Source organism: Adiantum capillus-veneris, chromosome 7 (assembly GCF_014529385.1).
Source record: "Adiantum capillus-veneris isolate H3 chromosome 7, ASM1452938v2, whole genome shotgun sequence".
NCBI lineage: Eukaryota > Viridiplantae > Streptophyta > Polypodiopsida > Polypodiales > Pteridaceae > Adiantum > Adiantum capillus-veneris.
In genome coordinates this window covers 92183703-92199901 of record NC_140937.1, presented here as the reverse complement: position 1 = coordinate 92199901, position 16199 = coordinate 92183703, and positions in this window count along the sequence as shown.

The window sequence follows — 16199 nt, the reverse complement described above, 5'->3', positions numbered from 1 at the left end:
ACACTTCCCTTTCAATCTGTCTCTCTGTCATGTGCCACCACTGTCTCTTGCTGCCTGCGCTCTATGCTCAAGTGCGTCTCCACTTGTGCCTCTATCCTCCACCTGCGACCCAACTTCTTTACAACATGGTGACACACGTACAGGCCACGAGAAGACTCCTCTCTCTCTCTCTCTCTCTCTCTCTCTCTCACTCTCATCCTGCATGCCATGGCACAACTCCCTCGACTCTCCGATCGCCCTCTTGCATGTTGCCAATGCAAAGTCTCCATGAAATTTGTCGAATACACTCCTGCAAGCACAGAAATAGTCCCTGAAAAGCAAAGCTCTTGCACCCAAGTCACCTGGAAACTCGGCCATCAACTTTGTCTCCTCTTGATTGTGCAGGCGATCGTAGCTGCTCCCCCTCGTGCTCCCTGCCACGATCAACTGTTGTAGTCTCTCTTGTGCGGCCTGGCAAAATGGACCCCACCCCTTAGGACCTCACTCGTGCTCAGCCTGGCAAAATGGGCCTGACACTGAGAGTGATTGCCACCACCTGGCATCAACTGCCCCTCACTTATTACTGATCACTGTTGCGGACGACACAAAAAAAAAATGTTTGTGTCCCTACCCCGCCTCGTCCTGCTGTATCGTTGCCACAAAACGAGATGAACATACACTGGGTCCAGTGTCCATGCACGAGAAACTCAACTAATTTGTTGTTGAGATTCCAAGGAATCTTCAAATTCGAAGCCAATTAAAGGAGCCTCCTTTCGCTATCAGCCACTCTGTCCGCTCCCCATTTGTCGCCATCGCTCCTTCTGTGCACGCCTTCACTGTGCAACATCGACCTTTGCTTCACTATGTGCCTCGCCTCTGCCAGAGGACCTGCTGCTCATATCGGCACTTAAATGCCGTCTCTCTCACTTCATCTCGCCTCTGCCTAAGGGTGCACCCGTCCCGATCCGCTGCTTCCAACCAAGGATCACCAACAGATTCCAACATACACCCCTATCGCCACCATGTGTTTTGCACAGTTAGCCACCCTCTCCTTTGCACTTTGATTCCCCCATCTCCCTTCGCCTTTGCACTTAGATTCCCCCATCTCCCTTCGCTCGCCATGGAAACACGATCCTCTCTCTCTCTCTCTCTCTCTCTCTCTCTCTCTCTCTCTGTGCACGTCAACTTTGCCACGCAAAAGACAAGCAATGCCTCCATTGAGAAGGAGACACGCATTGTCCACTGCCCATTGTCGTGAATGCACCAGCATCACACCCAGAGGAGAGTGCCGCTCAAGCCATGCTCTCAGACAAATACAGATGACACGATCCAAAAGAAGACAGATTTTCTCGCAGGCAGAGAGCTGCCCTCTGGGGCTCCGGGCCTGCCTTGCAATAGGGTGACATAGCCCTACCTCACATAGTGATCCTCTTTATCTATGTCCGTGTCTTCTGCAGCGCACAGTGATTCCCTCTGCCAGTCGCTTGGAGCTGCATCAGCTCCCCTCGCTCTCGCTATGTCCTTCTTCCCTAGACTCGTCAGTGCTTGTTGCCGCTGTGCCATCAACCCAACAGCTGGGACAGACAGAGAAAGAAAGAGAGATACGTTCCTTTGCTGACGCCTTCGCCTCTGCTGTCATCCACCGCCGACTCAACCTACCCATTGTTTCTTCCCCCTCAGCATGATTCATTTACTTCTCAGATGATCGTCTGTGGCATGCTATCGATGCAATCCACCACCTCCCATCGAACCAGAGAGGGTCTCCTCCACGTGTTCAAAGCCATCTGCGCTTGATTCCCTCAAAGCAAAATTGGATAGACCTACTTGGCATTTGATTTGATGTTTTTAGAAAATTAATTTGGACTTGTATTCATTTAGATAGATATGTTCTATTCTGGCACCCGGCCTCCACAGAGAGGTTCCAGATAAAGACTTTGGCCGCCCCACCTGATCCGCCCGACTCATCAGGGCGCTGGCCCCTCTTTCCTCCTCCACTGCTGCCACTTGGACGGCATCGTCTGCAGATACTGCATTTTCGTGATTTATTTACAATCACCCTCCTTTACCTTGCATACTAATAAAGAAACTGAGTTTCTTTATCAGATGTTGATGGATATTCTCTCTCCACACCCACCCCCAATGTAAAATCCACGTCAACCTCCACTCTCTCTGGCACTTGTCACGAGCAAGAGAGCGAGAGAGACAGAGAGCCCCTACGAATACCCCCCCTCACGCAACTCCTGCTCCCATCCACTCTCTCTACAGAGGCACACGTTTCTTTTGTGTCACGTGAGCATGAGGGAAGACAGGCAGCCATGCCTGCACACGAGAGAGAGAGAGAGAGAGAGAGAGAGAGAGAGAGAGAGACCCACAATCGTGCCCCACTCTTATAAACCCATTGTCCCCCACCGCCTCTAAAAGAGGTTTCTAGAGACACACACCCACCCGTGGGCGGTTCCAAGCAGTCGCGCGACAAATTTTGGAAGGAGGGAGAAAAGAGAGAACACGACCTCATGTTGAAAACGGCATCTCCTCCGGATTCGTCACTTTTTCAATTTCCAGAAACATGCAGACATACCCAAAACGTATCTTCCCAACATTCTCGTCAATTCCGCTTTTTTCAAAATCGACCACACATATAGTTTTCTCAAAATCGTGCACCCATACTTACCTCAATGGCTCTGCTGATGTTTCGACTAGAGTGAGAATCTAAGCGAGATCCTCTGGAAAAAGGGAGGGCAATGAAAGGAAAAGTAAAAGGGTGCGCGTAGGTGGCAAGGAGCCAAGAGAGACGAGTGGACGAGGGCAAAAGAGGACGCATGGGCAAACTAGGTGAAGGTGCCGTGTGAAGGGTGTGCGAGTGCAAGTGCGAGAGCAGAGAGAGAGAGAGAGAGAGAGAGAGAGAGAGAGAGAGAGAGAGAGAGAGAGAGACCTGCTTTGGGTGGAGCACACAGCAACGTTATCTTGTTGCAGCTCCTTATTCTATTGTATTAAAAAATAAGTGTATACATGGTTAAGTTAGTAGATGGGTTAGTAATAAATGGGATGTCCGACCAATTTGCCTGAATCCCGGCAAACTCCCACTTGAAGGCCAACGCAGCCCAAGTGACTCGGTATGTACAACCATGAAGCAATCTAGTGGCTTCAACCTATACCCATCAACTCACTGCAATGTGTAAACCGCTCCAAAGCTAACCCTTTCTTCAAAGCATCTGCTGGGTTGTCGTCAGTGTGTACCTTGACCAAATCAATGAGCTTTTTGGCCAAGAAATCTCTCACGAGATGATACCTGACTTCAATGTGTTTCAATTTGGAGTGAAACACCGGATTCCTTGCCAATGCAAGAGCACTCTGACTATCACAATATATCACTGGAGTCTCATCAATGCCAAGATTTTTGACCAAGCGAGATAACCATACAGCCTCTTTACTTGCATCCGACAATGCACCTCCTCTGCTTCCGTAGTGGAAGACGACGTACAATCTTGAAGACATGACCTCCAAGATACTGCTGCTCCAGCAAATATGAAGACATAGCCAAATGTCGATCTTCTATTATCGACACAACCCGCATAATCTGCATCCGCATAACCCACAATGGATGCATCACTGTTCCCGAAGAGTAAACACCTGCCGATCGTACCTTTGAGGTACCTAAGAATGTGCTTCACTGCTTCCCAATGCTTGCTGCCAAGATTTGTCATATATCGGCTCACTACTCCCATTGCAAAAGAAATGTACCTTAGCCATTTTAGCTCTCTCAACATCAGATTTGGGTGCATCTTCCTTGCTGAGTTTCAAGAATGCCTACATTGGGGTACTCAATGCTTTCCCCGCCCCCCCTGCATATTGAAACGCTACAAAACTTTCTCATTGTATGTTTCCTAAGATAACTCAAGAATACGACGTTTGTGATATCTTCTGATTCGCATGCCAAGAAAGTGTGTAGCATCCCCCAAATCTTTCATTGCAAAATTATTGCTAAGTGTTTTCTTCAAGTTGGCAATTTCCGCAATGGATTTCCCAGCTATAAGCATGTCATCAACATACAAAACTAGAATGATCATCGAGCCATCATCTAACTTTCTTGAGTACAAGCAGTGATCCTCTTCGCTCCTTTTATATCCATGAGACCTCATACATGCATCAAATTTATGATACCACCTGCTTTAAGCCATAAAGTGCCTTTTTGAGCTTACATACTAGCTCCTCACGAGATGCGTTCTCCTGAACAAACCCTTCAGGCTGCTGCATGTAAACATCCTCATCAAAATCCCCGTGAAGAAATGTTGTCTTCACATCCATTTGGACAAGTTCCATGTCCTCAATCGCTACAAGACCAAGTACGGCTCTAAGCGTTGTCATCTTGACCACAGGCGAGAAGATTTCATCAAAATCGACTCCCTTTTGCTACAAGTCTAGCCTTGTACTTTGGATTTGGATCACCTGAGGTAAATTTCTTCTTGTAAACCCATTTGCAAGGTAAAGCTTTCGCATCATTTGGAAATTCTACCAAGTCCCAAGTGTCATTAGACAGAATCGAGTTATACTCAGATTCCATAGCCTACTCCCACTTCACCACATCATCCATCATCATGGCTTCTTGGTAGCAGCTTGGCGCACCGCAATTGGTCAACATGATGTAATCAAGACCTGGCTCGAAACGCGCAGGTGGACGAGAGACTCTAGTAGACCGTCTCACTCCTTGACCATTGCTATCCGCTCCCTCTGGAGCATTGCTAGTGGAAGGTACATCACTAGCCCGCTGAGTTGATTTCACTGTCTCTGAGGCAACATCCTCAAAAGTCTCTCCGAATTTCTATTTCCTTGATAGGTTGTTTATGCATCTTCGACTCATTGAAGATCACATATGAATTACGAATGACTCGACGAGATTCCAAGTGCCAAAGACGATATCCCATCTCTCCATTTGCACCATATCCAATGAAAATACATTTGTGTGACTTTGGCTCTAACTTTTGTCGAAGTTGTTTAAGCACATGAGCATAAGCTTCACAACCAAAAACACGTAGATGGTCATAGTGGGGCTTACGTTGAGACCATAACTCTTCTGGAATCTCATAATTCAATGGCGTACTAGGCGAACGGTTTATAACGTGCACTGCAGTCAAGACGGCTTCTGCCCAAAAGCCTTGTGTGAGATTTGCTCTAGAAAGCATGGCTGTGACTCTTTCTTGAATCGTATGATTCATGCGCTCAACAACTCCATTCTGAGCTGATGTGTATGGTGCAATAAACTGCCTTTTAATCCCCCTTTTAGCACAAAAATTGTCAAACTCCTTGGAGACATACTCTTCACCGTTGTCAGTCCGCAACCTCTTGAGTTTCTTGCCAGACTGATTCTCAACGAGTGCTAAAAATTTCTGGAACACAGGAAGAACTTGATCCTTATGTTTCAAAGGATATGCCCACAAATTTCGAGTAGAGTCATTTATGAATGTCACAAAATAGTTGGCCCGCCCTAGAGATTTGGTTGACATAGGACCGCAAACATCACTATGCACTAAATCTAGAGGTTCATCTCGCTTTGACCCAATGGTAAGTGCACGGACCTAGTCTATTTGCCATAGATACAGTGCTCATAAACAGGAAAGTCAACATAAGACAAGACAGGTAAGTAGCAAACAAGTCAGAGTTCTCATTCCTTTTTGGCTAATATGACCTAGCCGGCAATGCCACAACTCAGTAGACGACAGCTCGGCTATAGATATGTAATCATGAACAACATCTGACACATGCATGGAATACAAGGTACCATGCTTCTGACCTCTGAGTACAACAAGATTACCTTTGCGTACTATCCATGAACCATTGCCAAATGTGGTGTTGTAGCCCAAATCATCAAGCTGACCAATAGAAATCAAGCTTTTAGTCAACTTGGGCACATGTCTGACATTACATAAAGTAAAGTGCGTGCCATTCCTTAGATGCAATTTGACGTTTTCGACACCCTCAATGTCTGGTTCATAAGCATCACCAAGCCTCACTTTGCCACAAGAGTGAGAATAAGTAGAGAACCACTCTTTATGTGGTGTCACATGGAAACTCGCACCAGAATCTACTATCCAATTCTGTGCATACTGCGCATCTTCTGTAACAAGAGCCTCGACAGGTAGATCTGCTGTGAAGACCAATACGTCAGAGGTAAGTGGCATAACAACCGCTGGTGTTGGGATTAAAGCCCAAGTGGCCTCTTATACGGATATGGCCAGCCACTAGCCTAACTCCCTTATCACTAACTCTTTGTATATACTCACTTATACTTGTATGAATAATAAGATTTGTGTGATAACCCTTCAATGAATTCTCTGCGTACTGTGTAAGCTCTCTGTATGTGTATTTGTGTGTGTGTGTGTGTGTGTGTGTGTGTGTGTGTGTATCTGAGTCGATCTACGCTCCGCTCCGCGACTTCACCTCGAAGAGTCTCTACAATTGGAGCATTTGAGGACTCTCGCACATTGATCTCCTAACTTTGCTTTGCCCTTGTTTGAATCATCAAACTTAGAAGTTTCACCAAATTGTTTATCCTTCTTGCTTTGCTGCCATTTCCTACAATCCTTCTTCACATGCCCTTTTTTATGGCAGTGATAGCACTCGACATTACGCATAGAACCCCGAGACTTACTGCGTGAGCCCCCACATTCCTTGCTTTTGGCACTTTGAGTGCAACCCCTCTGTCTATCACTAGCAACATACGCATCACCATTCATCTTGCCTTCGAGAGATTTCCTGCAAATCTCCTCGGTAAAGAGACTCCCAAGGACGTCATTGTACACTAGACCAATACAAGGTGTTGAGTTGCTAATTGCAGTATAGAACGTATCCCAAGACGAGGGTAAACTGCATAGCAAGAATATACATTTGATTTCCTCATCGAAGACCAAACCCTGAGTGGTCAACTGAGTGAAAATGATATTGAACTCATTAATGTGAGTAGAAATAGTGCCCTCTTTGTAACATTTAATGGCCTAATAACTTATGTGTAGCGGAAATTAGCATGAACATAGTGGGCATTTCATTAGAATAGATTCCCAATGAGAATTACAAGAGTGCTTGGGTGGAGAGAGCAACAAAAAGCATAACACCTAGTTAGATAGCATCGACAATACTTTCAAAAGAGAGAGAAATTAAGCTAATGACAACAGTTGAGGACCGGATTTTCATGGAGCCGGTCCCCCCTCCAAAAGGCTTTGTATTATGGTTTCTCCCATCAAGAGAGACATTGTACAATACAATTCTTTGTGTTCCTTCAAGACTAGCTAGTGCAATGAAGATGAAAGCTTCATGCACTAAGCAAAACACTTAACAAACACAACTTTAATTATCCCCGTTCTCAGACCCAAGACCTCACACACCTTCGAAGATGGTGAGAGCTAGCAGGGTATGAGAGTAGATTGAGAGGAAGAAGGAGTATCTTACGAGAAAGATGTACATCTCCTCACATAATCACTCATATTAGCATAGCTTAGCATAGTAATTAGCTTGGTAGAGGAGATGAGCATGCATTGAAGCTTGACTCTTGGTTGGATTTGCATCCACATGCCAAGAGAGTGTTGATGTAGGCTTCTATCTCACAAGCTTGGAGTAGGTGATGAGCTCTCCATTAAAGCTTGGGAAGAGATAGTCTTCTTTGCTTCACACATAGACTGTGTGTGAGTGTGTGTGTGATAATGCCTTGCAAAAATCAGCCCCCTCTCTCTCTTGGGCGAGCCCCCTTGCTATTTGCTCTTCCTGCAGCCTCATTGGCCCTCCCCAAGGCTAGCCTATCACCATTAAGCAGCATAAGTGATAGCCTTTTGACATGTGTCCCCCTTTCCCCTTTTGTGAGAGCTTTAGGTAATTAAATAATTAAACTAAACTCTCATTGGACCCCTTTGCCTCCTGGCCAATAGGAATCAGGCAAGCCATTGGGCTCCTGAATGCTCATTGGACCCCTTGGGAGACTGCCCAATAGTCTTCTAGGAGACTTAATTCTCATTGGTTTCTTTTATTAAATGTTTTTTTAAATTAATTAAACTAGATTTACTCTAGTTTAAATTTCATTGGTCCACCTCCAAGGCCATCCAATAGGAATTGGGCACACCTTGTGGGCATCTGGGCTAGGGAGCTGACATGTGTCCCTAATTCCCTTTGTGTAAAGGGAGCCTGTGTGTGTGTGTGTGACTTTCTCTCTCATCCCCTAGAAGAAGGGCTCGCCCCCTCCCATGTAGGGATTGCAAAGACTTTTTTTGGTACACACAAAGCATCCAATTTCCCCTAGGTTTGACCTTTGGACACAACCTTTGAATTTTGGAACCTTAGCATTTTGGAAGTCTTAATGGGCTGAACCTTAGGGTCTTTTTAGCCCATTGTTGCACATGGCTCTTTTGCAGATGGGCCCCCCCTTTGGATCCCTATTTTCCCTCCTTTGGATCCCTACTGTGGCCGGTCTGCTAGATTCACCAATATTCTAACCTTTTCTCCCCTGGCACTTCCCCACATTAAATGATCAGTTTAATATGAGAAAGTCATTTAGGAGAATTAAATATTGATTATTATGACACTCTTCCTTCATACGAAGTTCAAACAGCTTCTTCATCAAGAAAACCTTATTAGTGGCACTTTTGTTCTCATAACTGGAACACAACTTATCCCATACATCTCTAGCAGTCCTTTTCCCAACTATAGTAAAGTACACAGATTCGGCCAAATGCAAATAGAGGGTAGATTTGGCCCTAGCATCAAGTTTCTCCCACTCAACATCTGTATACTCGCCCTCTGGGCGCTCCATGATAGGATCCAGCTGGCCTTTTTGTATAAGAACATCTTGAATCTGCTCTTTCCAGATAGCAAAATTCATCCCATCAAATTTCCGGATATTGTAAATATCCTTTTCACCACCATATGACATGGTTGCAAGCTAAAGATAAAATGATGATAAAATTCGGCATAGTTTCCCTAGAAAAACTGACAGAATCTCAATCCAAAACTATCACAAGAGATCAGTAACGCATCAAAAGTAATGCTCTCAGAGCATAAGACATGCGCATCAACCACTAATTGTGCATAAAAAGTCACAAGTTGACCCAAGACTGCCAACATGGCATCAAATGCACCTAGCCCTCTCTATACATGTCCTATGGCGAGGCCACGAAAAAAGGGGTACTCCAGCAACCTGTATCACCGAAAGGATCTCAACATTCGAGAATCCCCCAGCTCAAGAAAACCTCACGCTATCAACCCTTACAAAAGGTTATACAGACAAGAAACCAGCCTAGTCTCAGAAAGGGCCTCCGAACCGAGTCTCAAAACGTTCGAGATTGCCAGAAACAAGCCAATTCGGCTCCACAAAAGGTACATATGGCAGTTTCCGCAACTCAACTTACATCCACTGTCAACAATACTACAAGGTGCAGTATACACGCTCAAATAAGCGCCAAACAAAATATGCAAGCAATAAACAAATCCTTGCGGAGAGTAAAACCGCTCTCAAAAGAGCTCAAGCACTATCAAAAGTGTCAAAACAATGCATATCCGCATCAAATACTCCCACTAAAATCTGTGGTGATGCAAAACATTGCAACCTGTAAGAAACCTGGATATCCTGTATGTATGCAAGAACCTGTGAGGAGATGGATGCTTGAAAAACCCGAGACAATGTCGATGCCGAAAAGTGCTCCAAATCAGCGCATAAACACCATCTCAATAGCACATAATAGCCATAAAGCGGCTATAAACCATCCCAAAATAGTCTCTGAACAACCTGCATATGTGTCCTGTGTCTTGTACCTGTACCTGTAGCAAAAGTGGAGTTGAAAAATACAACTCCTGAAGCATAGCTCGGATGAAGCTTTCGACTGCACTAACAGCTTCGAAAGGGGGGTAAAACCTCAGGACACCTAGAGGAAACGCTCTCGGAACGTTGAATTTGCCGATGCCGAAATCAGAAACCTATTTGCACTTTTGAAAGTGCGTGCGCGGACGCGAAAACGGCAAGCACAAACCTTGCTCTGATACCAGTTGAAGGTGCCGCGAGAAGCGTGTGCGAGTGCGAGAGAGAGAGAGAGAGAGAGAGAGAGAGAGAGAGAGAGAGAGAGAGACCTGCTTTGGGTGGAGCACACAACAACGTTATCCTGTTGTTGCAGCTCCTTATTCTATTGTATTAAAGAATAAGTGTATACACGGTTAAGTTAGTAGATGGGTTAGTAGTAAGTGGGATGTCCGGCCAATTGGCCTGAATCCCAACATTAGGTAGATGAAGACATGAACGTGTGCCTTGAGGGGCAGGTGGCGAGTGAGGGAGGGAGGGCAAGGTGGTTGTTGGGGGGGGGGGGGGGGGGGTTGTTTGTGTTTTTTTATATGCAAGGGGGTGATGCAACTACAATGAAGGTTGCATAATACCAATGGGTTAGCTTGGTACAAATTGCACGCTTGCGATACATCCGGGTTTGATTCTTGGCACTATAGTTCTCAAGAAGGTCACGGAACCTCACTCCTCTCGGAACCTTAAGAAGAAAGGGAACCTGAGAAAATTCCACAAGTATCTGTGTCCCACAACAAAAAAGGGTAAATTGCAGATGCTTCAACAAATATTCTCTCTCTCTCTCTCTCTCTCTCTCTCTCTCTCTCTCTCTCTCTCTCTCTCTCTCTCTAGGAGCCCTCTTCGCTAAGGAGTAATTTTTTCAGCTAAAAGTGAAAATCCTGCCTATGATCCAATAGGAGATTAAGTTTTAGGGTCACACTTTGGGCATTTTTGGTAGAGATCTCGGTAAATACCTTAGATTTTTGCACAAATCCAGGTTGTCCAATTAGTTTGCCTTGAAAAATTATTGTTGCAAAAATGATATTTTCAAGTAGTTCGTGGTTCTTTCTCGGTATTTATATATCTATCTCTCTGTCAGTGGGGTTTCAATTGAGACGCATTGAGAATTAATCACATCTCTCTCTCTCTCTCTCTCTCTCTCTCTCTCTCTCTCTCTCTCTCTCTCTCTCTCTCTCTCACACACACACACACACACACACACACACACACACACACACACACACACACAAAGCCAGAGCCAGACAAAATCCTAGGTTTAGTGCAATCCCACCCACAAAATTTGAGATTCACTACTAAATTATATTGGAGTAGTGCGTAGTTCTTTCTATGTATTTAAAGATCTATCTCTCTCGCATTAGGGTTTTAGTTGAGACACGTTGAAAAATAATCACCTCTCTCTCTCTCTCTCTCTCTCTCTCTCTCTCTCTCTCTCTCTCTCTCTCTCTCTCTCTCAGACACACACACACACACACAAAAACAAACACGACACACACAGCTGGACAAAACCCTAGGTTTAGTGCAATTTCACCCACAAATTTTGAGATTTACTTCTAAATTAAAACCATGTCTTTGACATATTTGGGTATCGTTGCCACCCACAAAAGTTGAAATTTACAACCTTCCATCTCTTTGCTGGAAATTGGAAGCTGAATGAGTCAATTGCAAGGTGGAGCCATGAGACAAGTTGACAAGCCATTGCCTCATTTGGGTTGTTTTGGGAAATGTTTGCATGAGTAGGAGGAGGTCTCTTGACACGTCTTAACGTCAATGACCCAGAAATCTTGTTGTCAGTTGTGGATGTCATGGCTACCGTTATTGAGGGCTCCCCCTCCTATACATGTATCCTGCTCCTTAGACATTTGAGAAAACAAACTGGCCTATTTGAAGACGAAGCTAGAATCTTCCAAATTGGGGGAGAAAACTTTCACATGCATTGCCATAGTTTGGTTGTTCAACCTTCCTAACTACATTGAAGCATGTTGTCTTTAAAATCATAATGTCGAGCAGCATAAGAGAACCCCATCATAGGGGTGGTTTTGATCGCCAATAGGAAGATGGTCAAAGACTGTCTTATGAGGTCTCAATAACGCTTGTTTAAGGAAGAGATGGAGAAACACGTGAAATGATAGGTGTATTAAACCTAACGAAAGGAGGTTTCTAATAATTTTGAATTCATGTGCACCCTCCCTTCTCTTCTCTTCCTTCTGTGCAATAGTCCAACAATATTGTAATGTGGTGATAATATTTTGAGGCTACTCTTGGAGGTTTTAAAAAAAAACTAATGTACTTATTGTATAATTGGTGTTTTTTGTTCAACAGAAGCATCAATGAGGATAGGGGATACATGCCTTTGTCTTCCTAACTCCTTGAGTGAACACTCACGTACACGTGCACATCGACAAGTTGCACGACATTATCGTCGGCAAACTGTTGTACAACGCATTGCATACGTGCCATTCACCACAAATGGCCATGATCATGGTAGGGGGCTCTCCATTTGTGGAGGGTTGTTTTCATGGTGATGTTACCATTCCACAGGACTTGCCAACTGTCTTCCAAGATCATCGATGAAGACAACACACTCTCTCATGTTTGGATGCAACGAGAAGATATTGTCAACAACGGGCAAGGCAACGAACCTCCAGTATACAAGAGCGACGCCATCGACATGATGGCCACTTCTTTCCTCTCATAGATGATCAAACAGAGGAGTGCACCCCGTATGTTCATGATAGCTCACTTGGAGGCATCGCTTGCATTCTACATACCTACCCGTGTATAGTAGGAGTTCATTCTTCCATGCTGCCATTGATACATGTGTCTTTACATACAGAATGTATGGGGACTGCCATCATGTTGTGAGTTTTGTGGTGCACGCCTTTGCCAGTGTGAGATAAAGGAAGCTGTGACACCATCCACTGGAAAATATTGTTGCAGGGGAGGGAAAGTTTCTCTCTTTTCTCTTGCAATTCCACCAGATATATTGGAGAGACTACTCGATAATAATGATGCTTCAAGTAGATCTTTCAAAAGGAACATCAGGAGTTACAATAGTGTGATGGCATTTGCATCTCTTGGGGCTAGCATTGATGAGACATTGACGGGTAGATCTGGTGCATATTGTTTCTGTATTCACGGTGGCATGTACCATCGAATTGGTTCTTTGATGCCGCATGGAGAAGGTACTCCAAAATTTGCATAGATGTATGTGTACGATACTGAGCATGAGATTCAGAATCGTATGAATGCCTTGGATGGTTTGGATTTGTCTACTCTTAATGCATTGATGATAATGATGCGATCATGTAATCCAAATGCGGATGCCTTCTATAATGTTGGCAGAATGTTACATAATAGCCCTGGTATCGATATCAAAATGACAATTTGTGAGAAAAGAAATACTTTTAGGCATTATTTGATACCTGTTGTCAATGAAGTTGCTGGAATTATGCCAGGTCAAGGGGATCTACAAACAACTAGCAATCGAGACATTGTGATTCATTGTCGAGATGGAAGATTGCATACGATATCAAATCTACACAGGTCGTACATGCCACTTTTGTATGCTCTCTTTCCTCGGGGAGAAGATGGATGGCATATCAGAGTCCCTTATGCTGATGTGCATGCTCCTTTGGATGCATTGAGTAATCGAGAATGTGTCAGTCAAAGAGAGTACTATGCATATTGGCTACAAGTTCGTGATGATACAGAACTATGCTTGCCTCGTGGTGGTCGTTTACTTCGGCAGTTTATGGTTGATGCATATTGTGCCATTGAGGATTTTCGCCTTTCGTGGGTTCGTAACAATCAGCAAACATTGAGGGCAGAGTTATATGCAGGCTTAGTTGACATGGTGCATTCATCTGAGAATGATGTTCTCCTTGGTCGATGTGTGAGTCGAAGAATTGTCTTGCCCTCATCCTTCACAAGTGGCCCTAGACACATGTACCAATTGTATCAAGATGCAATGGCGATTGTGTGTGCAAAGGGAAAGCCATATATGTTCATCATGTTCACATGCAACCCTAATTGGCAGGAAATAAATGAGTCATTGCTGTCAAGACAGGCTTGTGCTGATCGACCAGACATAACAACCAGGGTTTCTTTCAGAAGCACTCCAGCATGATGAAGCACATATTGAAAGAAGACATTTTTGGGAAAGTGGTGGCTTACATGTTTGTTGTGGAGTTCCAAAAGAGGGTCTTGCCACATTCTCACATCCTACTAATTGTAGATCCATGATGTAAGCCTCAATCAACATTTGACTATGATAAGATGGTTTGTGCAGAGTTGCCCGATAAGAATCTATTTTCGTTGTTGCATGATATCATTGTCAACAGTAACATTCATGGTCCATGTGGTGAGTTCAACACTTCGTCTCCTTGCATGGTTGACGGACAATGTATCATAAGATATCCATGACCATTCTGTGAGCAAACAATCGTGGATAATAATGGTTACCCCATTTATGTGCAACGTAACAATGGCTCCACTGCCAAGGTTAGGGGTTCCACTATTGATAATTGATGGGTGGTGCCATATAATCCTATATTATCGACACTTTTTAATGCACATATAAATGTTGAGATATGCTCCACGATTTTAGTTGTAAAGTGTGTCTACAAGTACATCTACAACGGGCATGATAGGGCAACTATAAGATTTCATACGTCGGTGCAAGCTGTTGAAAGGGAGAATGTTGATGAAATAGATATGTATATGGATGGCCGTTATGTATATGCATCTGAGGCTTGCTAGAGGATTTTTTATTTTCCTTTACACAGTGATGCACCAATTGTACAGAGATTGTGCATGTTTCGACTGGTCAAACTGTGACATTTCGAGATAATGACAACCTTAACGATGTCTTGCAAAGGGAGGGTGCGGAGAAGACCACCCTAACAGAGTGGTTCACATGTAACTCGAATGATCCTAATGCAAATGATACTTTATACGTTGATTTTCCTCAAAAGTGGGTGTGGAATTTGAGGTCCAAAAAATGGACAAGGAGATGCCATGGAGACACCATTGGTTGAATGTATTTTGTGCAGCCCTCTACGGGTGAACGGTATTATGTTCGTCTGCTTTTGACTATTTGTAAAGGATGTAGATCATTTGAGGATTTGTGTTCTTTACATGGTGTATTGTTCCCCACCTTCAAGGCAGCATGCATTGCAACAGGTATTCTGGAAGATGATGGGGAATGGTTTGCTTGCAGTACACATACAGGCTTGCAGTTGAGGCATTTGTTTGTGACAATCCTATTGTCTTGTGAGCCTTCCTCCCCTGATCACTTATGGGAGAGATTTCGTCAGTCTTTGTCTGATGACTATCGACACAGATTGGAGAGAAGATATGAGTCCTTGGATGAATGTGCACAGGCTGCAGAAGGTATGCATTAAGAGATTTGCAAAACATTCGCAGTACATTTGGATGAAATTTATCCGAATATCTTGGAATTCCAATGCCTGATGAGCGCTTTTTGCTGCCTCATGATAATACTTTGATTTTCCACGAGCAATGCTTTGATGCCATGAAAGAGCTTTCCACATCACGTGCAATGGAGCAGAGTTTGAATGAAGATCAAACAATTGCTTTTAAGACAGTTCTGCATGCATTGATTGTTCATGGTGGAGCTATTTTCTTCCTGGATGGGCTTGCAGGGACTGGAAAAACATATTTGTATAACTGCTTGTTGTCACAATTGCGTGGACAAGGAGATGTTGAATTGGCCACGACATCTTTAGGGATTGCAACATTGCTATTACAAAATGGACACACCGCTCACTCTAGATTCAAGATACTCTTGGAGTCAAACAATTGTAGTACATGCAATATCCCTGTTCAAGGTCAACTTGCTGAATTGCTTAGACTATGTAAGCTCATTGTGTGGGATGAGGCTCCAATGACGCATCGATATGCCTTTGAAGATTTGGATAGGTCTTTGCAAGATATCAAGTGTTCAAAAAGGCCATTTGGTGGCAAGGTGATACTTCTTGGGGGAGATTTTAGACTAATCTTGCCAGTGGTGTTCAAGGGAACACATGCTGACATTGTTGATGCTACGCTCTGTCAATCACACTTATGGCCATATGTGAAGATTCTCAGATTGACATGTAACATACGTGTGGGAGACGGTGATATTGCAAATGCTGCCTACAAACAATGGCTTATAGATATAGGAAATGGGACTCTGGTAAGCAATGGTGAAGATAAAAAAGTGATCCCCCATCACATGGTGCTTTCTTCATCTTCAGTGGATGGATTGATAGGTTGCATCTATTCAGAAATCGATAGAGATGTGGATCACGCTGAATACTTCAAAGAGCGTGCCATCATTGCTCCAAAAAACTCTGAGGTCGATAGTCTCAATGTTAAGGCCCTGTACGCAATGAAA